Source organism: Populus alba, chromosome 14 (assembly GCF_005239225.2).
Source record: "Populus alba chromosome 14, ASM523922v2, whole genome shotgun sequence".
Taxonomy (NCBI): Eukaryota; Viridiplantae; Streptophyta; class Magnoliopsida; order Malpighiales; family Salicaceae; genus Populus; species Populus alba.
Genome location: NC_133297.1, coordinates 19,424,435 through 19,449,926, shown reverse-complemented (window position 1 = coordinate 19,449,926; position 25,492 = coordinate 19,424,435). Strand labels below are relative to the sequence as shown.

General features: G+C 36.7%; 1 pseudogene; it reads left to right on the top strand.

The window, feature by feature from the left end:
* The first annotated feature begins 1,289 nt into the window (after nt 1–1,289).
* LOC118050911 (glucan endo-1,3-beta-glucosidase 7-like) overlaps nt 1,290–25,492 on the top strand; it is a 62,840-nt pseudogene continuing 38,637 nt past the window's right edge.

The window sequence follows — 25,492 nt, the reverse complement described above, 5'->3', positions numbered from 1 at the left end:
CACCCTCTTGAAGGCAATATAAGGGTCAGTAGGCAATGAGATGGCATGTGTATCAACTGTTACTAGTCTAAGCACTCAACGAAGAGTTGGGGTTTACACAAACTTAAACCTTGACTAAAAGTTATAAAGTAAGCTGATAGTCCCCCTCCTAACCTGAAGCATGTGTGTGCTTACAAAAATTACAATATGTGATGCATGAGACAATTCTATACAATGCATGGATAAATAAAAAAAATAAAATAAAATAAGACAAAACGCAAAAAACTTAAACACATCAAAAACACAAAGCTTAGTCCAATAATGTCAAAAACAATACCTTCCCCAGTGGAGTCGTTATTCTATCGCACGTCAAATCCGTGCGGCATCGGTTGAATGATTTTTTTTTCCTCATTGTTTGCTTTGAATCGTTCATTGGGAGTCGCCACCTAGTATTTAATTGAGGGCTACTAGGAAACCCGAGTGTACTGGTCTTGTCAAAGATTCACGGGCAAGAGACTGGTTGTCGTTAGGGAAGGTATTAGCACCCCTAACGCACCCTACATGAGATAAGCTACTTCGTGGACTTGATGTGTTGAAGAAGTTTTAAAAATTATGTTCTTTCATAGAATATTAGAAATACGACTTAGGTGTAAGTTCATAATTCTTTATCCGTGAGCAAATCAAAATATTAAATTCTTCTTTATTCTTGCAATTTTATCATAAAAAAAAAAACATTCATAAACAAAATACAAACCACACATTCACTTTCATTATACTTTCTTTTTTTCTTTCTTTTTTTTCCTTTTCTTTTCTTTTTTTGCTACATCAACATTACAAATTATAAAAAGTCCAAACTTAAACAAAAAAATACATTAAACAATTTTAAAATTACAAAAATAGCCCCAAAACAATCTGAAATTACAGGGATGTCCTCCTGCACCATTGGAATAGTGGTTGCACATCCTTCCACGCGCCTCCGCTAGTAGCGGCGCGTGGATTCACGTGCTAACACGAAAGCAACCGGCTGAAATTGGCTTCTTCTCCTCTTCCCTTCTGCACCGCCGGCGACCCCATAACCTGTAAAACAACAAAAAAATGCAACAACACAATCGATTCTCTTCTTCTTAGATCTGTTTAGATCTGCTTCTCTCTCCTTCTTCCTCGGGTAGCAGATCTGTTGTGGAGTGTTGAGTGGCTCACTGGCGACTCGTGCGGTCGGTTACCCGCTAGATCGGGTAGATTGTCGACCCTTCTTTCTTCTTCAGCTGGCGGTGAGGCAGGCAGAGGACTTCTAGCGGTGGAGAGGGACGATGGAGTGGGATCTTCGGGTGGCTGGTTTAAGGGAGAAGGAGCAGCGGGAGGAGAGGAAGGGGCTAGTCTTCGGATGCAGTGGTCGGCTGCTTTGGGAAGGAAATGCTGGAGGCGGCTGTTCACGGTGGTTGAGGGGAGGAGACTGGGGTCAGTTTGGTGAGGGGATGAAGGTCGGGTGTGGCTGGTTGAGGGAGAAGAAAACAAAGTCAGAAGGGGGGTGGGGCGATAGTGAAGGGATGAGGGAGCTCAGCTCTTGGCTGGCGAGAAGAAGGGAAAATGGTGATGAAGGGGGAGGCGGCGACGGCTTGGAGAAGAGATAGATTTAGGGTTTCCCTTTTTTTTTTCAAACTGCCCCCTCCCCTTTGTGAATTTTTCTCCCCCCTATAAAAAATAAAATTTGGCTTATATTTATAAGTAAGATGTTGCTTGGTCCTCAAAATTGGTCCCTCAACTTTCTTTTTTTTTTGTTAGTTTTGATTTTTCTAATTTTTTGTATTTTTTTTTAAAACAAGCAATATCAACGTCAACTCAAAATGAGAAAATCAAGGATTTTAAAAAATGACGCGTGAAAAGTCGAACACGTTCGAAAGACCTTTGAAAATTTAAATTCTTCTTTTTTTTAGACGATGTTGAAAATGCTAAAAACGATGCAAATATATTAAAAACATATTTTTTGGATTTTCTTTGTTTTTTCGCAATTTTTGGATTTTTCCGAAAATATAATAAAAAAGGTGGGTCAAAATTGGGTAACAACACCACCAAACCTATCACCTTGGTCATGAGCTTGATTAGGTGTAATAACTTTATTTTGTGAAATTTATTACTTATTTAATTATTTGATAATAAAAAACAGCGATGCTTATAAAAGTAACATAATAAAATTTTTAAAAAAAAAAACAAACACAAATAAAACATTACAAAAAGGTTGTACAAAATAGCATTTGCTAATATTATAAAAAAATGCTACAATTTTATTAGAAATTAAAATAAAAATTGAACGGTATATAATAAAAAATATTCCAGATATATTTTTAATTAATTTATTTTAAAACGCTAAAATATTTGAGATACCTCCTAAGCCTTGGCGGTGCTTCCTTATACTGTTGCTTTCCTACTCCTTTCCTTCTTTACAGACCGTAAAAACAGAGTCTTTTAAAACAATGTATAAGAATTTACCTTTATTGAGCTGTCTTCATTTCAGTCTATGAAAACAAAAAATGTTGGTGTTCTGTTTTGTCGTTTAAAAATAGATGTTTGATCATCTGCTTTAAATTTTGCTGCTTTTTATGCAGGTTCGCAATCATTCATGGCCAAGTTGCGGACAACCTTCCACCACCACCATCCACCGCAAAGCTTCTTCAATCTACTTCAATCCAAAAGGTCCGATTATATGGATCGGACCCCGCCATAATCAAAGCCTTAGCCAACACCGGAATTGGAATTGTTATCGGCACTGCAAATGGTGAAATTCCAGGGCTAGCCTCTGATCCCAATTTTTCCAAGAGCTGGATCAACACAAACGCGCTTCCCTTCTATCCAGCTAGCAATATCATCCTCATCACTGTTGGCAACGAGGTCATGACTTCCAATGACCAGAATCTCATGAACAAGCTCTTACCAGCAATGCAAAATGTACAGAATGCTCTAAATGATGCATCGCTCGGGGGTAAAATTAAGGTCTCCACAGTTCATCTGATGGGAGTGCTTAAGCGGTCTGAGCCACCTTCTTCTGGAAGCTTTGATCCATGTTATGGGGATCTGATGAAGGGCTTGTTGGAGTTTAATAGTGCGAATGGTTCGCCTTTCGCAATCAATCCCTACCCTTACTTTGCCTAAAGAAGCCATACAAGGCCTGACACTCTTGCTTTTTGCCTTTTCCAGCCGAATGCAGGACGAATGGATGGAAACACTAAGATCAAGTACATGAACATGTTCGATGCTCAGGTGAGAGTAAATCGAATTGCAAGTGTGAAAATTTTGTGTCAATAAAAATGCTACTAAAAATTATGATATTGTGGTGGCTGAGACTGGATGGCCATATAAAAGAGATGACAACGAAAAAGTGCCAAGCATCCAGGAAAAGCGAATGTAGTTGTTGTGATATCGTGGTTGCACAAATTAATTACCCTAACTTCAAACACAACACACATTATAGAGCAAGCAAGGGGTCGATCCCACGAGGAAGGTTCAAGTCAGATTTTTATGCTAGATGATATGCAATTTGAGGGGGTTTGGACGTTATCTAAGCTGAAGCAAAAGAAAACAAAAAACTATCAAACCAAATTTAATAAAATCATAAAATTATCAAGAGAACAAACCTTGGTCGCAAGCACACATCCACCTACATAAATAAGAACTGATCATGGAAACAAAACATCAATTTATATTCTGAATATTTATCTCTTCTTAACATTGGTTAGTTAACGGATCCGCCGTATAACTAACCCTAACCATCAAACAACCACAGTGTCCGCACTAGTAATTTAATTCAATGGTAGCCTTAAGAACTAGATAAGTTGATTAATCAAGAAAACATAACTGTCCGCAGTCTATGTTTGATTTGATTGAATGTTCTCCCTAAGATTAATAACGTAGATCCGCCACAATTATTAAACTCAGTTGCTTCACAAGTTCATATACCACAACTCCGGTTTTGATATCAAACTTAGCAATAGATTGTCTACAATAATAACTTAGAGTTCGCTCTAGCAATTAAAATAAACAATCATAGGAAAAATAAGCATAGGAGAACAAATATATTCATCATATAAACTAAAAAGAAATGGTAAAATAAATCTCACAATTCTTGAAATCCGAAGGTTTCCGTGTCCTTGCAACTAAGAAAACGAGTTTAGCCTTGCATGTTTGTTAAACAACTAATCAAAAAGATGAAGGTATGCATGATTTCGGGTTTCTTAGAAGAGGGGGGCTTTTTCTTCTCTTGGCTGGCTACCCCCCTTCTCTTCTCTCATTCCTTATATATCCTAGGAAACCCTAGTCTCTATTTTACAAATAGGTCCTCCCTTAAGTAGACTGTTTACATTTAAGTATTTCAATAACTATTTTCCTAAAAAGGAAGAAATAGCCTTGCATGAAATCTTCAAGCTTTGACTTATAGGAGCTAAATTGCTGAAATAAAAACTTGGATATCGGTTTAGATGCTTCGGAATGTAATTTGAACTTGTTTCTTTACGAAACCTGTTGCTGGCCGAATTCAGTTGTCATCTTTGAAAAATCATATCTCCCTCATATGACATCATTTTTGGCTTAAATGTGGATTTTTTATAGGCCTTTGAGTCAGTAATCCAAAAAAATTGAGTTTGCATCGATTGGACTTCTGTAGATCCAGATATTCAAGTTGGAATTGTCGAAGGTCAACACTAGCAGATTGCAAGATTTGACTTTGAAGGTTGTGATTTCCATGCTTTTCCTTATTTTATTTTCTTGCCTTAGATTTCCAGAAAGGTATGGATGCTAGATTTTTAATGCCACTAGAATCACTTCATTTCAACTTCTAGAGCTCACGCTTTACACAAAACATCGACGAATATCAAATCTACCAATTAGCTCCAATTTACTCCTTTTTGCATCTTTCATCCAAAAGTACCTTCAAAACATAAAACAAAGAATATCAAGGCATTATATATATAAAACATACGCAAAACACTAGTTAAATGTGGGTGAAACTATTGAATAATATGGTTGCATCAAATACCCCCACACTTAGCTCTTGCTCGTCCTCGAGAAAGGATAGGTAAAATAAAATTGAAGTTAAATTAAATTAAATCACTATGACTAATCTCCTAATCTCCCATCAATATCCAAGAATATATGCATTATAAACAAGAACACAATCAAGAAGGATAAAGAGTATAAATTTTCATGAATTTATTTACATGTAAATTTCAAAACTCAATTAATCGTCGGGATTTAAATGAAATCTATGCCACGCCAAAGCGATAGGTCCTCTCATTGATATACAATCCAACACTCATGTGTTTAGGGCTTATGTGTTTAAATCTCTCAAATTCAATCAATGAATATGTTTTACCATAAGCTTGCTCTTCAATCTCATCTCCATTACTAACATATTACAAGCAATGCATGAATCAAAAGGTCTTATTTTCCCGTTGTAGTGGGGGTAAGGTTAAGGTGAAGTAAAAGAGAGTAAAAAAAAAGGTTCAAACCAAAGAAAGTAGATCATTCTGAAAAATGATATTTCAACAAGATATTCCATCAAAGCACATAAATTTTCCATCTTTAATCATTGATGCTTTACTTCTTTTGATTTCAAACTCTTTCAACATAAAATCTTAAGAACATAAAGAAACACTTCTTTCTTTCTTTCTTTTTTTCACCTTTGGCAACTTTGCCCATCTTTTCTTCAAGCATCATCTTTTCTTCAAGCATCACTTCTTCTTTCTTTTCACATAATTTCCAACCATAATTCCATGAGATATCACAAGTATATGCTCTACTAATCCTTGGCCAGGGGAAAAGGAAAATATATAAAAAGTTAAGGCTTATACATGGATAAAGCAAAGAAAAGATAAACAAGCTCAAAAGGGGTTCACTAAGGATAACATGCTTTAGTTGTCTTTTTGGCTCAAGTAGTTAAAATTCTTAATGCATTTATATCTTCATGTATCTATGTAATGCGAATCTAATCTCAACAAGATATGAAGCAAGTTCTAGAGGTACATATCATTGAAAGAATGCACAATAAAATAATATAATGTTGAAGGCTCAAAAGCTTGCATTGGTATAACACTATAAAGTCAACATGACATATTCTCAAAGTCAATCCCTAAACCAATTAAACCTTAAAACTTGCATGCACACTCCTTCATTGAATTTATATCTTTATCTATCTCAATTAATTCTCATATATAATACTCACATTCTAATAAACCAATAGAAGTTCAAAAGATCAAACATAGAAATTTGTTTTTGGAACAACAAAGAAAATCAAAATAAGAAAACCAACATTCTCCCAATACCCCCACACTTAAAACACAACATTATCCTTAATATTGAAATAAAAGAAAAGGAATATAAGAGAATGATAAAAATAAAGTAAAATGCAAAAAATAAAATATAAGGAAAAAGAAAGCAAATCTGATTTTTTTTTGGCTGGGTTGCCTCCTAGTAAACGCTTTTGTTTTATGTCATTGGCTCGACATGTTTCATGCTCATTCTTCATAAATTGGTTCAGCTAACTCCACAGAAGCTGTGAGTTCTGTCATCCAACCTTCATAGAAAGGTTTCAAGCAATGCCACCTTGAGTGCTTTGTTCGTTTCTAAACTTGTAATTTCAACTACACCATAAGAAAAAACATTAGAAATAACAAAGGGTCCAATGCAACGAGAGCACAACTTTCCAGGAAAAATTTTCAAACGCGAATGATAAAGAAGGCCTTTATCTACAACATTAAACTATTTTTCTTGTAATCATTTGGTCATGAAGACTTTTGATCTTTTCTTTGTAAATCCTTGCATTCTTATAAGCATCATTTTGTATTTCTTCCAACGTAATTCCAATCTTTTTGGGCACCAAAAGGATAGGCGCCACCCATTCACTATCCATGATGGGGTGAATGACTCCTGCATCATGGGGAACAATTTGCAAAGCTTGCAAAGCCAATGCTGATTCATGCATGTTTTAGGGAACACATATATGCCTCTCTATCTCTTCTATCTTGGTAAAATCATAGCCATAGCTCAAAGCTACACTTAATCCATCCTCACTATCAAAATCACAAACTTGCTGCACACACTTATCAACTTGGTCATAACATGTGATATAATAAACATTGCTATAAGGATATGTCATTGCATCATGAAAATTAAGTTCAATCTTTTCATCTCCTACTTCCATAAACAAAGTATCTTTACCACAATCAATCTTTGTATTGGCAGTTTTCAAGAATGGTCTCCCAAACAATATAGGAGTGTTGTTTGATGAATCACAAGAATCATGTTCCATATCAAGAATATAAAAGTCGCATGGAATGACCAAACTATCAATCTTGACTATGACATCTTCTATCACAACAAGTGGGTAAACAAAACTACGATCTGCAAGTTGTATTACAATGCTATTTTTATTCAAAGGCTCAAGACTAAGAGAATCATAAACATGTTTAGGCATAACACTAATGGATGCACCTAAATCACACAAGGCCCTTTTGAAACTAGCATTACCAATAACACATGGGATAGTAAACACACTTGGGTCTGTTTGCTTCAAAGGCATATTCTTTTGAACAACAACAAATACAACTTCACCCATACTTACCAATTCATGACATTTCAGTTTGAAAGCTCTTTTGGTAGTACAGAACTCCTTCAAGAATTTGGCATACTTGGGAATTTGCTTGATAGCATCAAGCAAAGGAATGTTGAGTTCTACTTTCTTGAAAACCTCTAAAATCTCTTTTTCTTTGTCCTCTTCCTTTGACCTACAAGAACTCATAGGAAAGGGTGGAATTGTTTTAAAGCTGAAATTCATTGTGTGAGGAGTTACCTTTGGAGTGTTGGTCGATGTTTCAGTTTTAGAGGAGGAGGATGTTCCTTCTTTGTACTCAATTCGGTTTCTATCTCTTCTTCTTTCTCCATCTTAATTTGTTTCGATATTTTCTCTTCAAGTTCATTCCCACTTCGCAGCATGATCGCATTAACATTCTCTATTGGATTTAATGCTTGGAAGGGCAATTTTCCATTCATTTGTGCTTCCAATTTCCCCACACTTGAAGCTACTTGTCCCATTTGCTTCTCCAAGTTGTGAATACTTGACCTTGTTTCCTGTTGAAAACACATGACATTTTATTGCAAGGTCACAGTGTTAGAAACCAAAGTTTTCATCATCTCATGAAGATCATCATTGGATGATGACCCCATAACATTGGAGTTTATGAATGGAGGGGCTGTCTCACTTGATAATTCTATTGGGATTGAAATCCATGGGGATGGAACTGTTGGCCTTGATTGCCTTGTTGAGGTGGGTTCCCATAACATAAGTTTGGATGATCTCTCCATCTGAGATTGTACGTGTTGGAAAAGGGATCATATTTATGCTGGGGTTGTCTGTTGAATCCTCCATCAACTGCATGAACCTGTTCAATGTAATCTTCTTGCATTGTTGGGCACATATCTGAGGCATGTCCTTATAAGGAGCATATGCTACAAACTTTCACCTGTTGTACATTGCCACAAGCCAAAGAACGAACAAGAGAAGTAAGATTATTAACTTTATTTTCAAGGTTAGAAATACTTACCTCATTTACTCATTTGTTTGCGAAGTCTCCTTGCTTACCAAATTATTTCGAGTTGGCTACCATATTTGAGATCAATTGGCATGCAACCTCGGGTGTCTTATCTACCAACGCCCCTCCACTTGCCGCATCAATGACACTACGATCAATAGGCATCAGTCCTTCATAGAAATATTGAATGAGTAGCTGATCAAGTATCTGATGGTGAGGGCATTGAATGCACAGTTGCTCAAATCTTTCCCAATACTTGGAAAGTGTCTCTCCATGAGATTGTCGAATCCCACATATTTCTTTCCTTATGTTGGCAACTCAAGATGCTGGGAAATACTTTTCAAGGAAAATATTCTTCATGGCATTCCAAGTTCCAATGGAACTTGGGAGAATAGAGAAAAACCATGCCTTTGTTGCCCCTTTTAAAGAGAAAGGGAAAGCTTTCAACTTAACCTATTCTTCGTCAATTCCATTTGGTTTCATGCCAACGCAAACCATATGGAACTCCTTAAGATGAGTATGAGGATCTTCACCTACAAAACCATTGAATGTTGGTAGCAAATGTATAAAACCAGATTTGAGCTCGAAGTTTACATTATTGTCGATTTTTATGCACAATGGTTGGTTTTCCATGTTAGGAGCAGCAAGCTCCTTGAGTGTTTGTTGTCGTGCAACAGCCATGGTGTTGACACGAGCTTCCTTTCGTAACCAGCGTAAAGTGTTTTTATTTCGAGATCCACCTACACTTGAATCTGGTTAGTAGAACGGGTTATAGTTATAAATCATTAAGAAAACTTAAAAGAAACCAACCACACAAGAGATCGAAGACAATTCAAATTGTACGAAAATCCTACGCTAGAAAACTAAAATTGTTTAAAAACCCTGGAAAACAGTGGAATGTGGCCTCAATAGGGTGGAGCTAGTGATGTATCACCAGTCCTATTTAAAACTTCGTTTCCCTTTAGGAAACAAAAGGCATATACCTAATTCCATAAAAAAATATGTCGCTGCAGTGATGAATAGTACCGCAGCAAGCAAAAATTATGTCTCTTCTTTTTTTGGCAGAAAAATAAATAACAATCACAACAAATAAAAATAATAGCACAAGAATCAACTAAAATTACTTTCCTGACAACAACGCCAAAATTTGTTGTGATGACGCGGTCACACAAATTAATTACTCTAGCTTCAAACATAACACACAAGATAGTATAAAGCAAGCAAGGGGTCGATCCCACAAGGAAGATTCAAGTTAGATTTTTATGCTAGATGATATGCAATTTGGGGGGGTTTGGATGTTATCTAAGCTAAAGCAAAAAAAAACAGAAAACTATCAAACCAAATGTAATAAAATCAGAAAAAATTATCAAGAGAACAATCCTTGGTCGCAAGCACACATCCACCTACAAAAATCAAAACTGATCATGGAAACAAAACATCAATTTATATTCTGAATATTTATCTCTTCTTAACATTGGTTAGTTAACGGATCCGTCGTATAACTAACCGCAACCATCAAACAACCACAATGTCCGCACTAGTAATTTAATTCATTAGCAGCCTTAAGAACTAGATAAGTTGATTAATCAAGAAAACATAATTGCCCGCAGTTTATGTTTGATTTGATTGAATGTTCTCCCTAAGATTAATAACATAGATTCGCCACAATTATTAAACTCAGTTGCTTCACAAGTTCATATACCACAACTTCGGTTTTGATATCAAACTTAGCAATAAATTGTCTACAATAATAACTTAGAGTTCGCTCTAGCAATTAAACTAAACAATCATAGGAAAAATAAGCATAGGAGAACAAACATATTCATCATATCACTACAAGATTTCACAGTTTTACCGACAGAAATATTCCTTCGATGTGTGATTACGAGGTCTTCGGTAATTTAGTTACCAATGGAATACGTCCATCCGCTTTCCTTTCGTCGGTAATTCCACATTATGTCGCTATATCGGTCAGCAGCACAAAAAAACCATTTGCCGATGGTTTTACAGACGGAATTTGCGTGCCAAAAAAAAAAGTTTCCTGCTTTAAATATACCAACGGATTTATCTCGTCGGTGATAGCGATATTTACTGATGGACAAATACCATCAGTAACTTCGTCAGTGAGTGTTTAAAATACCGACCGAATATATCTGTCTGTAAATTCATCGGTCATTATGGCAGCTACTGTCAAATGCAATTAGATTAATTCCGTCGGTAAATCTGTCAGTGAGTGTATGAAATACTGACCGAATATATGCGTCTATAAATTCATTGGTGAATGTGGCATCTACTGTCAAATGTCGACATATTCATTTCATCGGTTAAAACCTTTGTAATATTTTTAAATGTGTTTTTAAAACATTATTTAGAATACATAATGTTGTTACTCATTTTTGGACCCCATGTTTGCTGAAAGATTGGCAAAAGCAGAGAAAGAAATATTTTTTTCGAAACCCTGTTTGAGTTGTTTTCTGCTCTCTTTATCCTTTCCCTTTGCTGCCAAAATCATCAGGTTTTCTTAGATTGATTAGGAGTCTTCATAATGCTAAATTCATTCCTTCTTTATCTGGTATTTAAGGTTGGATAAATCCATCAGAATTTGCACTAAAAATAAATGGTTTTGCTGCTGTCGAAATTTGTTTTTGTTCCAACTTAGGCTCTGATTCTTACTTGGTTTCGTACGATATTTGACCATCCTAGCTATTTTCTATCACTTATGACATGTTGAAAAATTGACTTGCACCTTTATTAGGTCTAGGGATCACTGTTCTTAGGGCAGACTTTCAGTCAAATTTGGATGTTCGGCATCGTCAGATCAAGAAAACCTTTTTCACTAACTAGATCCCTGTCAGATTCTGTTATCTAAAATGATTTTATCTCACTTTGAATCCTTCATCAAATTTGTAGTCCAGGACATGTAGATGAATTTGAGCTTTTAAATTGCTTCATTTCGATATCAGAAGCTCAAGATTTCCTATTTGAAATCTAGCATGAAAACATAAAATCTTGCCGCGAGAAAGTTTCCAGCCGAGTTTGGTTGCAATTCTGTTATTCAAAACAAATTTATCTCACTTTGAATCCTTCATTAAAGTTGTATTATGGGACATGTAGATGAATTTGGGCTTTGAATCGTTTGATTTCAATATCAGAAGCTCAAGATATTCTCGTTTGAATATCTGGTGTGAAAGCAAGGATTCCTGCCGTGAGAAGGATTCCTACCGTGAGAAGGATTTTTGCCCAAGTTCGTAGGCCTGATTCGAGGGATTTTTTTTCTGGACTAAGGACTAAATTAAAAAGTGCTAAAATGAGGGATTTAATTGAAGAAGGATATTGGAAGCTAGAGGGGGGGCTGGATCATCATAAATGACATGATTTCTACCACACTGATAACAAAAATCATGTTTTTGTGCAGCTATAATTCATAGGAAACAACAGCTTTTGACAACTGCAAAATGCCATAAAGAGAAGAACCTCACCATCATCTAATGGCTGGGATTTTATCCCTAACATAGATGGTTGGGATGATGTGTTAATGTTGGAAAGAAATCACTAGAATCAGCACATAATCAATGATAATATTGTAGTTTCCTCATTTTAATTATTTGGCTGCAAATCAGCTGGGATTTGCATCTGAGATTATTGTATTGAATCTTTCCTAATAAGAGCTATGTATAGACTATATATACGCTGCCTCTGCTGACCTAAAGGAGGAGAAAAAAAACAGAAGAAAAAAAGGAGATGGAGGCAAAACAAGAAGAAAGAAAGGAGGCTTTTCTTTTACACTAAAAAGCCTTCACTGGAACGTGAAAGAGGGAGCAGCAGAAAAAAAAATGAGAAGAGAACAGAGGGAGTAGATATAAAACACAGAGAACATAGGGAGTTTCTTTCCCTCCCTTCATTACTGTGAAAACCATAAGGAACAGGGAGAGAGCAGAAAAATGAAAAAGAAGAGAAAGAGAGAGGAGAGAGTTGCATAAAATGAGGGAGATCTTTGTTTTAGGTATAAGTTCATAAGGAACTGGGGGGGGGGGGGGCTGTTGTTTCTTCATCATCAGTTCTTTTTTTATGTTCTTTTTTTCCTCCCTACTCTTTGAAGATGAAATAGTCGGCCATGACTTTTGTCTTTTTTTTTTTGTAATAAAGCATGCCTTCCCAGTTTCTGTTTTGTTTCTCTTTGTTGGCGCTGTAAAACGAATAAGGTTGTTTGTTTTTTTTAAGGTGAGGAAATAATGGGGTTTGTGAGGCACGGACATAGGGGTTTGATTTCAAAATTTTGGTCTTATATTTTTGGCTCCCTCGTGCACATGTTTTACTTCTCTCATGTTTTACTTCTAGTTTTTTTTTCCTTGTTGTCTGCATGGGATGAGTAAAGCGGGATTTAGTTTTATCAAAGAATGGGTTTGTGGGTATGAACACTGTCACTAAATTTTGGTTTCATAATCTTGGCTCCCTTGTACACATGTTTTATTTCTCTCCTGTTATAATTTTTTTGCTTTAAGCTTCTTATAAATTTTAGAATATATGTGATCGATTGATTAACCTTTATTGCAACTTTTGTATTTAATTATGATGCTTGTGTTTTTTTTTAAATGTTTTCTTGTGTGTTGCATACAGCCAATACCCTAACATATTTTGAATTTCCTCTTTAAAAAAAAAAAACAAATATTTGAAGTTTCAAAAATGTGTTTTCGCATGGATTTCTTAAACACAACAAAAATTATATTCTTGCATTTCTGGATTTTACAACATGTTTGTAAAACTCCAAAGGATATTGGCCAATATTCCAAAAAACTAAAAAAATCTTATTTTGGGGGGAATTCATCTATTATTCACCGTTAATGTTTGGATAAAGAAATCCAAAAGGGATGAATATCCAAAATATTAATGGGAATAACTTGTTATTATTCACTGTTAATATTTGGATAAAGAAACCCTAAGTGATAAATATCCAAAATAATTTTCTAGGGATAATAAGTCATCACACATCCTTGAAAGAAGCCTTGATTATAATCGAGGACATTTCAATTTTTTTTACTCCACGGTTTACGAGTCGTGAGAGTATAAAACACTAAGGAAAAAATAAGCTTTTAAAGCGCCCTAGATTTCTAAATTTTTGTCCCTCCTCCTTGTGATTTACGAGTCGCAAACTCTTGAAATACTAAAGGAAAAATGAGCTTTTAAAGCACATGGAATCTCCTTGGATTTCTATCTTAATAAATTTAGTTTGAATCAAACCTAGGAAAACTGATGGAATTAGAAAACACCAATACCATAGCAATTATAAGTTAAAACCAAACACCAAGGAGCTTACCTTAGGTAGGGCATACTAGCGGTGCTAATACCTTCCCTTTACGCAACCAGTCCCTTGCCTTAGAATCTCTGAAAGACCAGTTAGGTTTCCTAGTGACCATAATACTGGTAGCGACTCCCATATTCACAAAAACAAATAACCCAAAATCAATCGAGGGTCGTCGCTCCGCTGCGCTCCACCGCAAGGGTGCGACAGGATGGCGACTCCACTTGGGACCTACGACTAGGCTTGATAATTTGTTTGTTTATGTTGTGTTATTGGTTTTTGTTTTCTTATATGAATGATACTTTGTTTAAAAGCTTTAGCATGCATCTTTACATTATGTCATACATGATATAGTCATGCATCACTTTATTATTATTTTCTTTTTGAGGGCACACTCATTTAACTTTAAGTTAAGTGGGGAACTAGTAGCTTGCCTAATGACTTGAGTCAAGGTTTAAGTTTGTGTAAACCCCAACTCTTTTCTGAGTGTTTAGACAGATACTGATTGGTACACGTGCCATCCCACTATCTGCTGAACCCCCATATTGCCTTTATGAGAGCGATCACTGGGACAACAAGAGACCCTTTTTTAGAGACCAAGTAGTAAACCTACCCTATGTCTCACGTAAAGGAACTAGAACCTATCCTTAGGGTGTATGCTCCATATTATCTTTTGCATCAAAACAAGTCTAACCCCAAAGCATCTTGATTTGCAGGACTTGTGAATGAAATGGCCACCATTGCTAAATTTTCCATCATAGAATATGGGAAAAATTTTGAATTGTCACAATTGACTGAAGGAGACTACCTTAGAAGCGATGCTTAGAAGCTGGCACCAATTAAGAACCTGAATTGCATTATGAATGAGGTGAACAAGTTAACGACTCATTTTTAGAATGTGGATAAGGATGCATTTTTTAGGAAATATGGATGTTTGGTGGAAATTGCAAGGGTAGAAGTTTTAAGCCCAGCTATGCGAGCCTTAGTTCATTTTTGGGATCCAGACTACTGGTGTTATTCTTTTGGAAGCATAGACCTATGTCCCACTATGGAGGAATATGGGATGTTGACTGAGTTTCCAAACAATCTATATAGGATTTATTTTCCTTTGAAATCTAACAAGATCATCCCCGAACTGTCAAAACTGCTTAGAATCGCCAACTTGGAAAAGTTTTTGGAAAAGAATGCTACCGGTCTGAAATGGAGGATGCTAGAAATTGAACTGGAAAAGAGGTCAGGATCAGAAAAAGAGAGATTGATTGCATTAGGCATATTTGGCCTTGTGTTGTTCCCAAGCTAGATGGTTGTAGTGAGTTTGGAGGTTGCTACTGCTTATGTAGAGTATGAGAATACACAAATCAATCCAGTGGCTGCTATTTTAGCTGAAACCATCTTGACACTTAATCATTATAGGAGGACTTGAAAAGGAGCAATGAGATGTTGCACGTAGTTGTTGTATATCTGGATGGTTAGCCATATCGAAACAAAAAAGCATGTCTTCAATAATTTTTTGTGGTTCACCCAAAGACCCCTGAAGTTGGTAGAAGAAGAAGAATGGTGAAATCTAGACAACCAAGGTTGGGTTGACAAATTAGAAGGTTTGTCTAATAGTGATTTCAAGTGGAGAGCCCCATGGGTAACGATAGTGAAAGTCTTAATGAGTTGTGGACAGAGACGTTGGGTGCCATTGGTATGGATTACAGGCTATGTGAGTTATGCTCCTGCCCTGGTCCTAAGGCAACTTGGGGGCATGTAGTTTGTTCCAAGGACTATGGGAATTGCTCAATTCTTTGGTTTTTTCAAAGATCCCATTGCACAAGAAGTTTTGGAGATCATCAAACAAGATTGGAAGAATCTGGTTTTGGTTGAGATAAAAGGTTTAAAGGATCCAAGTGCAAGTGAAGGATATGCAAGATGGACAGACTTACCTGCTTCAGCCATGCCTTGTGTAGGAGCCAAATCTCCTCAAACTGTAGAAGAGCCTATTAAGAGAAAAAGGGTAAACAATGAAGAGGAGTTGAGAAGACAAATGGAAAAACTTCAGATAGAGTTGAGCAAAAGTAGAAAAGACAAGGCAATGTTGGAAGAAATGATGCTGGAAGGGGATAAAATGAGAGCATTTCTAGATGAGCAAATACAATCTAGAGATGCGGAAATAACAAAGCTTGAGTTAAAGCTAGGTGAGGAGAAGATTGCTAGGAAAGAAAGTGAGAAGGAGCGAGGAGGGATGAGTTTGGATTGGATGCAAAGTTGCTCTGAACTTGAAGCAATGGAGATTGACTTTAACAATTGCCAATGAAATGCAAAATATTACCAAGAAAAATTTGCACAAGTTCAGTTCGAACTGATTGATAGGATTGTGAAGTATAAGGATTTGAACAAGAAATATATGGAGTTGGAAAGCCGTTCAACGGGATTGCAAAAGAAGAAAGTAAAAGGAGAGGTTTCGAGGGTGTTAAAGCAAAGTTAGTGGTTAAGAAGAATGAGATAAAAGTTATAAGGATAAAACTTGACAAGGAATGTGAAAAGTTGAAGTATTTAGACGAGAAGCTAGTAGCAATGGAAAAACACAAGGATCAAATAGACACCAATAACACTACTTTGAACAGAACCAATATGTTGCTCATAGAAAAGATGACAAAGACAGATGAGCAAATGGACGAAGCTGCTGCTCATGCTCAAATTATTAGAATTAATGCGTGGAATGTGGGAGGGGACATCATTCGCTATCGCCGAAGCCTAGCTGAAACCGAAGCCTTTCTAGGGAAGATTGAGAACCGCAACTTTGCCTTCTTACCTTTGGCTAGAGAGTTTGTGGAGGAAAGGGATTAACATGTTGTTTTTCCTTTTTATTTATAAATGTAATAAACTTATCAAACATTAATGAAAAGGGCGTTGACCCATCTTCTTATGCAAAATTTGTCTTTTGGTGAATATGATTCAAGCAAACGACTCAAAAGGCAGTACTCCTATCAAAGCAATGTGACAAGAGAACCTATGTTTATAATGTGGTGGCTATTATTCGTTCACAAGAAGGCTGCATCCATACCCAATATACAAATGCATTCTTATCACAATCATGCATTATATCATGCATTTTCTTATACATCTATGCATGCATATGCAGACCTAGAAACATAGGACCCCTTCTAGAATCCACAACACTTGACTAAGAGAAAGGATGGAAAATAAAGAAAGGTCACACCCAAAAGCTCAGTACCAAAAAGAGATTGAAGGAGTTTGGAATGATGTTGCGCACCTAATCGGTTTTCTCGTGCAAATGTTTTGAGACAACTTTTCCCTTTAATGAGATCATGCATTTCCAAAAGTTCATCTTGGTGTTTTTACACATCACATTCTGTTTTCAAATTGGATCTTCCATAACAACACTCGCATGTTATACTGATAAGGAATGGCCAAACTTAGGGGAAGAGGAAGAATGGGAGGAACATAACATTAGGGAATTCACAAAATTAATAGGATAACATGAACAAGCTGGGAAACCCGCTAGAGGGGAGCTTGAAACCATAGATGTGGGCAATGAAAAAAAATAAGAGAAAAACTGAAGATAAGGACTATGATTACTCCTAAAGAAAGAGAAGAGTTGATTACTCCGAGATTATGTAGATTTTTTTGCTTGGTCCTATAAGGATATGTCTGGCTTAGATACGGATATCATAGTACACAGGGTACTGCTGGTAGAAGGATGCAAACTGGTTAAGCAAAAGTTGAGAAGAATCAATACGGATGTCTTAATCAAAGTAAAAGCATAAATTGAAAAGTAGTGGAACACCGATTCTCTAGAAGAAGTCAAATATCCATATTGGGTGTCCAATATAATGGTAGTACCCAAAAAGAAAGATAAAATTAGGGTTTGCTTGGACAATGTAGCACGTAGCTCAACAAATTCCTTTATGGATGGAATTTCAGGCTACAATCAGATAAAAATGGCACAAAGGAGAAGATGATATTTTTAACACCATGGGGAACCTTTTGCTATAAGGTCATGCCATGATGCACAAAAAGATTGAAGTATACATGTGTAACGACCCAACCTTTTCAAGGCCAAAGTCACTGGATTTTTTTTTTATTTCATCATATTGACTAATTAATAAATTCCCATTCTTGTTCTAATCTCGTATTATCACGAGTTCATACAAGGGTGTCAAACATCAAGTTACACAACTAGTACTTTTGTTATCCTGACCGCTTGTGATTCTTACAACATGATGTCCTCATTAGATGAATACCTTGTATTATGATCCGTATTCCATTTCAATATTTGATTCACCCATAATATGCGAGTATATAATTCTTTTTCGAAATGTGTGAGCCATGAAATGAATTTCCTTACGCACCATATTGGTATGATGTCCCTGTTACAATACAAGGAAATTTTAAGCCTTATAGGTCATTTAAGAAACATAATAAAACATGATTAAAGTCGCATTTTATTCATGGACCAAAAAGCATAATTCTTTAATTTCCCTTTACTTATGTAAATACCACCGTTAATAATCCATCAATTTACGAGGCTAATTTCAGTACTCAAACCCGATCATTAATCTCGAAAGTCGTTAGCCGAATTAATGTTTTTCTTTGGTTAAAGCATAACTATTATAGTCCTTTCATATACTTAGTATATACGAAACGTAGTATACATGACCACATCAGTTCTTCTTAAAACTAACTCATACACTCAAATCCGACAATCCTCTTGGGAGGCCATTAGTCGAAGCCAATCATTTATTCATCTTGCCATCCACTAGGGTGCCATTAACCGTTTCTTCTTCTTTCTCTTCTTCTTCTTCCTTTTTTTTTTCATCTTGGTCATTCTTTAGGATGCCATTAGCTGAAGCTAGTCATTTCTTCATCCTGATTATCCATTTGGAATGCTATTAGCCGAAGGTAGTCATTTATTCATCCCGATTATCCATTTAGGATGTCATCAGTCATAATTAATCATTTGTTCATCTCGATTATCCACCTAGGATGTTATTAGCCGAAGCTAGTAATTTATGCATCTTGATTATCCATTTAGGATGCCATTTACCAAAGCTAATCATTTATTCATTCTGGTAATTCATCTATGGTGTCATTACCATAGCTAATCATTTATTGATCTCGATTATCCATTTAGGATGCCATTTACCAAAGCTAGTCATTTATTCATTCTGGTAATTCATCTATGGTGTCATTACCATAGTTAATCGTTTATTGATCTCGATTATCCATTTAGGATGCCATTTACCAAAGCTAATCATTTATTCATTCTAGTAATTCATCTATGGTGTCATTACCATAGCTAATCATTTATTGATCTCGATTATCCATTTAGGATGCCATTTACCAAAGCTAATCATTTATTCATTCTGGTAATTCATCTATGGTGTCATTACCATAGCTAATCATTTATTGATCTCGATTATCCATTTAGGATGCCATTTGTCGGAGCTAATCTTTGTTCATCCTAGTCATCTGCTTTGGATGCCAATAGCCAGAGCTAATCAATCATTTACCCCGGTCATCCCTTCGGATGCCATTAGCCGAAGCTAATCAATCGTTTGTTCCGGTTATCCACTCGGATGTCATTAGCTCCGATCATCCACTCGGATGCCATTAGCCGGAGCTAATCAATCATTTGTTCCGATCATCCACTCGGATGCCATTAGCCGGAGCTAATCAATCGTTTGTTCCGATCATCCACTCGGATGCCATTAGCCGAAGCTAATCAATCGTTTGTTCCGGTCATACACTCGGATGCCATTAGCCGCAGCTAATCAATCATTTGTTCCAGTCATACATTTGTTCCGGTCATACACTCGGATGCCATTAGCCGCAGCTAATCAATCGTTTGTTCCGGTCATCCACTTGGATGTCATTATCCGAAGCTAATCATTGTTTTGACATTCCTTGCAACATTAAAGCAGACCCTTAGGGATACTCATACCACCATTTCCTAGTAATTTATCATTCCGTAACACGATGATAGATCCTTTGTAATGCAGAACCAAACATCCCACAACAGTTTAGCATTCAATATAACATAACACAACAGTACCCTTTGTCTCACTCATCCAACCATTCCTGACAGTTAATGTTCAATGCAACACAATAATAAATCCCCCGTAATACTCAGACCACCATTTGTGGTAATTAACCATCAATACGATACAACGATAGGTCTTTCATAACACTCATACAATCATTCATCATCATTACATTCAGTATAATAAATGATAGATCCTTGGTAACACATTCATCACAATTACATTGAATATAATAAAATAGTAGATCCCTCATGATACTCATACAATCATTCATCACCATTACATTCAGTAAGAATACAAAACTAGATCCTTTGGACGACACGTACTACCATTCATTAGTAGCTCAAATTCATAACAGCCCCAACATCACATTCGGTTTAGTATTCATCACTACTCAATAAGATGTTCACCTCAAATGGGTCAGTTTAGAACTCTAACATTTTCACCATTGTTTCAATATTCATCAAGAACTTGTTCGACATTTCATAGTTGTTTCGACAATCATCAAGAATTTAATCCAACTCTTCTTCGTCGTTTCCTCTTACAACAAGGATTTAATAAAATATCATCACAAGTTAATCATTTCAAAACATAAACATCAAAATGCTAATTCGCTGCAGACAACTCAATTTCGGCAGCGAATCACAAATTCACGGCAGAACACAAATTTCGGCAGCGAATGCTAATTCGCTGGAGACAACTCAATTTCGGCAGCGAATCACAATTTCGCTGCAGCCAACTCCACTTCGGCAGCGAATCACAAATTCGCCGCAGAAGACACATTTCGGTAGCGAAAACTAATTCGCTGCAGAAAACTCAGTTTCGGCAGCGAATCACAATTTCGCTTCCCAACCCACATTTTGGCATGAACACACACCACACATTGCAACAACTCCAGTACATAAACTGTCACTAAGTTCCAGCAGAACACACAAATTGAAACCATCATCAATTCCAGCATATAATTTTTCAATAAATTCCAGCAGAACACATACATTGAAACCATCAATTCCAACATATAATCTTTCAATGAATTCTAGCAGCATACACACATTGAACCCATCAATTTCAGCATATAATCTTTCAATAAATTCCAGCAGAACACACACATTGAAACCATCAATTCCAGCATATAATCTTTCAATAAATTCCAGCAGAACACACACATTAAACCCATCAATTCCAGCATATAATCTTTCAATAAATTCCAGCAGAACACACACATTGAAACTCATCAATTTCAGCATATAATCTTTCAATGAATTCTAGCAGCATACACACATTGAACCCATCAATTTTAGCATATAATCTTTTGTTAAATATTCTGGAATCAGGTCCCCCATCCAGCCCCGTTTTTGTCCCTCCTTTTAGCTTAGTTCTTTTCCATAACAGTTGGAGTAAAGTTCCTAGGCCATGCATCCATATTTTTATTCTTCTTCCTTTTGATTTCAAGACCTTAAGAACAGGTGGAGAAAGACATGGTTCATACCTCACGGATTTAGCATTTTTGGGAGGGGTTTGACAACATTTCTCCCCTTCTGCTCTCGATTGTTTCTTCCTGTTCCTCTCTTTCAGTTTTTCTCCTCCTCTTGTTAGTTCCCCACCGATTGTTAGGCCTCTACTCCCTTCATGTTTGAAGTTGTCCAACCTCCTATCAAGCTTTCCCTTCTTTCTCTCACGTCTAAGGAGGGCACTAGCAGCTGGGGTTTGGTCAAGCTCTTTCCTTGGAAAGGGAAAGAGGGAAGGGGACAAGTATCTCATTTTGGGGGAAAGGGAAGGGGACAAGAGCATGCAGCTCACTTTAGGGAGAGGGAAGGGGACCGGCTCGTTTTTTGGGAGGGTGTCTCCCTCTCTCTCTCCTTGCTGCATTTATACCCCTCCTAAAAGCAGAAAGGGGGTGTTTGGATGTTGGACAAGGCTGTCCTAATCCTCCTTTTGGGTTATCCTTGAGCTGATTTTCATTCCCCTTCTCCCCCCTAGGATAGGTCGGTCCCACACTAAAACTTTTATTATATATATAATTTTTTTTTAATGTCGTTGCCGATTCAGAAATCGATAGCTCGAAACTGCCTCGCTGCCGATTCAGATATCGGCAGCCACACTACGTCGCTGTCGATTCATAAATCGGCAGCCGAAACCGTATCGCTGCCAATTCCAATATCGACAGCCTGAAACTGCGTCGTTGTCGATTCAGAAATCAACAGCCGCACTGCATCGCTGCCGATTCCAATATCGGCAGCCTGAAACTGCGTCGCTGCCGATTCCGATATCAGCAACGATGGTGGAGTCATTTCGGTTCCACTTCTTGTTTTTTTTTTTTTTTTGGGTTTTACAACATGGATGACATGATTGCTAAAATCTAGAGAGGAAGAAAATCATGTCCAAATATTGAAGGAATTATTCGAAAGACTAAGGAAGTATAACTTGAGGCTTAAACCATGCAAAGTGTTCATTCGAGGTAAAATCTGGGAAGTTGTTGTGATTTGTGGTGACTGACAAAGGGATAAAAGTGGACCCTGATGAAGTAAAGGCTATTCAATCTATGCCAAATCCCAAGACTAAGAGGGATTTAAGAAGGTTCATGGGAAGGTTGAATTACATTGCTAGGTTTATATCCCAATTAACCACGAATTGTGACCCAATCTTGCATTTGTTAAAGAAGTGTGCTTGGACAATACAATGAAACAAAAAGGAAGGAAAATATCATTTATAACCTAAGCAAGAAGTTCACGGAATATGACATTAAGGTACGTCTTTGAAAAGTCTATCGTCAAGCCAAATTGCAAGATGACAAGTTCTGTTGGCTGAATATGACATAATAGATATGACAAGGAAAGTTGTGAAAGGAAAATACTAATTATTTGCCAAGTGAAAGGAAAATGGCAAACCAAGAACGAACAATTAAGACCTTACCAAGAATACTTGTCTAAACTCTAAAGAATTTGAGGAAATAGAGTTCACCTATCTAGGAAGAGAAGGAAACCATTTTGCTGATGATTTGGTCACGCTAGCTTCTATGGCTAGAATAGACTTTGGGCATAAGGTACAGTCGGTACACATTGATATCAGAAATAACCCTACTCATTGTTGCTTAGTTGAAAGAGAAATAGATGGAAACCCTTGGTACTATGATATCGAGAATTACATCCAAAACCAGACATATCCTATGGGGGCATCCAAAATCGACAAGAAGATTTTGAGGAGGTTGGCCAATGGATTTTTATCTTGATGGGATACTTTGTATAATAAATCATCTGACAGAACTTTGTTGAAATGTTTGGATGACGTGGAGGCAAAAAGCGGTGAAGAAATTTATGGAAAGAAATTTGATCTATCGATATGGTCCACTAGAAAAGATTAATAATGCCAAGAACTTCAATAGCAAGATGATAATAGAACTCTGCGCTAAATGGAAACTCAAGCATTCCAACTGCTCGCCATATAGGCCAAAGATGAATGGTGCAATAGAATCTGCTAACGAAAATGTAAAGAAGATTATTTAGAAAATGATAGTCACTTAAAGGGATTGGTATGATATTTTTCTATGGGCCCTTCATGCGTACTGCACTCCATCTGAACCTCAATAAGAGCCACCTCATATACGTTGGTATATGGAATGGAGGCGATGATGCCTTTAGAAGTTGAAATCCCCTCATTAGGAGTGTTGTTACTCAATTTCGGACCCCCATGTGCTGGAGATGGTGTATACCTTTTTTGAATAGAGTATAGGAGTTTAGCTCATGTTCGCCAAAAAAATTGACAAGAGCACAAAAAGAAATATTTTTTTTTGAAAGCCTTGTTTGATTTGTTTTCTGTTTTTTTTTCTATCCTTCCCCTTTGCTACCAAAATCATCAGGTTTTTTCTTTTAGGTTGATCAGGAGTCTTCATAATGCTGAATTCGTTCCTTTTTTATCTGGTCTTTAAGGTTGAATAAATCCTTCAGAATTTGCACTAAAAAAATGGTTCTGCTGTTGTGGCAATTTTTTGTTCCAACTTAGGCTCTGATTCTGACTCAGCTTTGTATGATATCTGACCATCCTAGGTATATTCTGTCACTCATGACATGTTGAAAAATTGATGTACACCTTTATTAGGACCTAGGGATCATTGTTCTTAGGGCAGTTTCTCAGTCCGATTTGGATGCTCAACATTGTCAAATCAAGAACCTTTTTTACCAATTAGATTACTGCCAGTTTCTGTTATGTAAAAAGATTTTATCTCACTTTGACTCCTTCATCAAAGTTGTAGTCCTAGACGCGTAGAATAATTATGGCTTTTGAATCGCTTGATTTTGATATCAAAAGCTCAAGATATTCTCGTTTGAATATCTAACGTAAAGGTAGAGAATTCTGTCGCGAGAAGGATATTGACCCAAGTCTGCACTAAAAAAACTCTAGTTTTGGCCTAGTTTTCGTGATTTTTTTTCTTAGTTCATACTTTCAGTCATATCAGGATTCTCGGCATTCGTCAGTTTTTGAGTTAGACCCGGAGATCCCTTTTGATCACATAGATTACTGCCAGTTTTTGTTCTGTAAAAAGATTTTATCTCACTTAGACTCCTTCATCAAAGTTGTAGTCCTGGACGCGTAGATAAATTTGGGCTTTTGAATCGCTTGATTTCGATATCAGAAGCTCAAGATATTCCTGTTTGAAATCTAGCGTGAAAACGTAGAATCCTACCGCGAGAAGGTTTCCAGCTGAGTCTGGTCGCAATTATGTTATTCAAAGCGAATTCATCTCACTTTGAATCCTTCATCAAAGTTGTAGTCCGAGACACGTAGATGAATTTGGGCTTTTAAATCGCTTGATTTCGATATCAGAAGCTCAAGATATTCTCGTTTGAATATCTAGTGTGAAAGCGAGGATTCCTGCCGCGAGAAGGATTTTTTTTCCAAGTTTGCAGGGACACAATTGCAAGATGCTTAAAGATTGAAGACCATTTGCAGGCCAATTTGAAGCCCTTTTATGGACCAAGGATCAAATGGAAAAGGTGTTAAAATAAGGGAGTTGATTGAAGATAAAATTAGAAGAAATTTTACCGGCTGACAAAATTAAAGAACAGGAATTAGATCAGAAAAGGAAAACAATGCCTCCCCGTCCGCAATTCTTTCTTTCCTTTTTCTCTACATAGCTACCCTGGTTATCTTCTTTTCTTTTATCCGCAAACCACGTTTTTATTGCTTCATTTTAAAGGGAGCAGCTGACTCTATGGAAGGAAAGAAAAGAGTCGCACCATCCTCTAACTAGGAAAGAAATCACTGCTGATCACAGAATCAGAATCAAATATTCTGGTTTTCTATTTCTGCTCACCCGCTATTACACCATAGAGTTAATGTAATATTTGTTTCCTAAATAAAGCCATGTATAGGCTATATAGAAGCCTCGGCTGGTGACCTAAAAGGGGCAGAAGAGGAGAGAGGACATATAGGAGAGGAACAAAAGAAAAAAAAAGAGCAGAACTACACTGTCGAAAGCAAAAAAAAATACAGAGGCAGGGGCGTGAACTCAACCAGCATAAACACGCTTTCATCGCCATCTCCCTCATCATCTCCATGGAGAGGCAGCCAATAGAAGAAGGAAAAGGGGA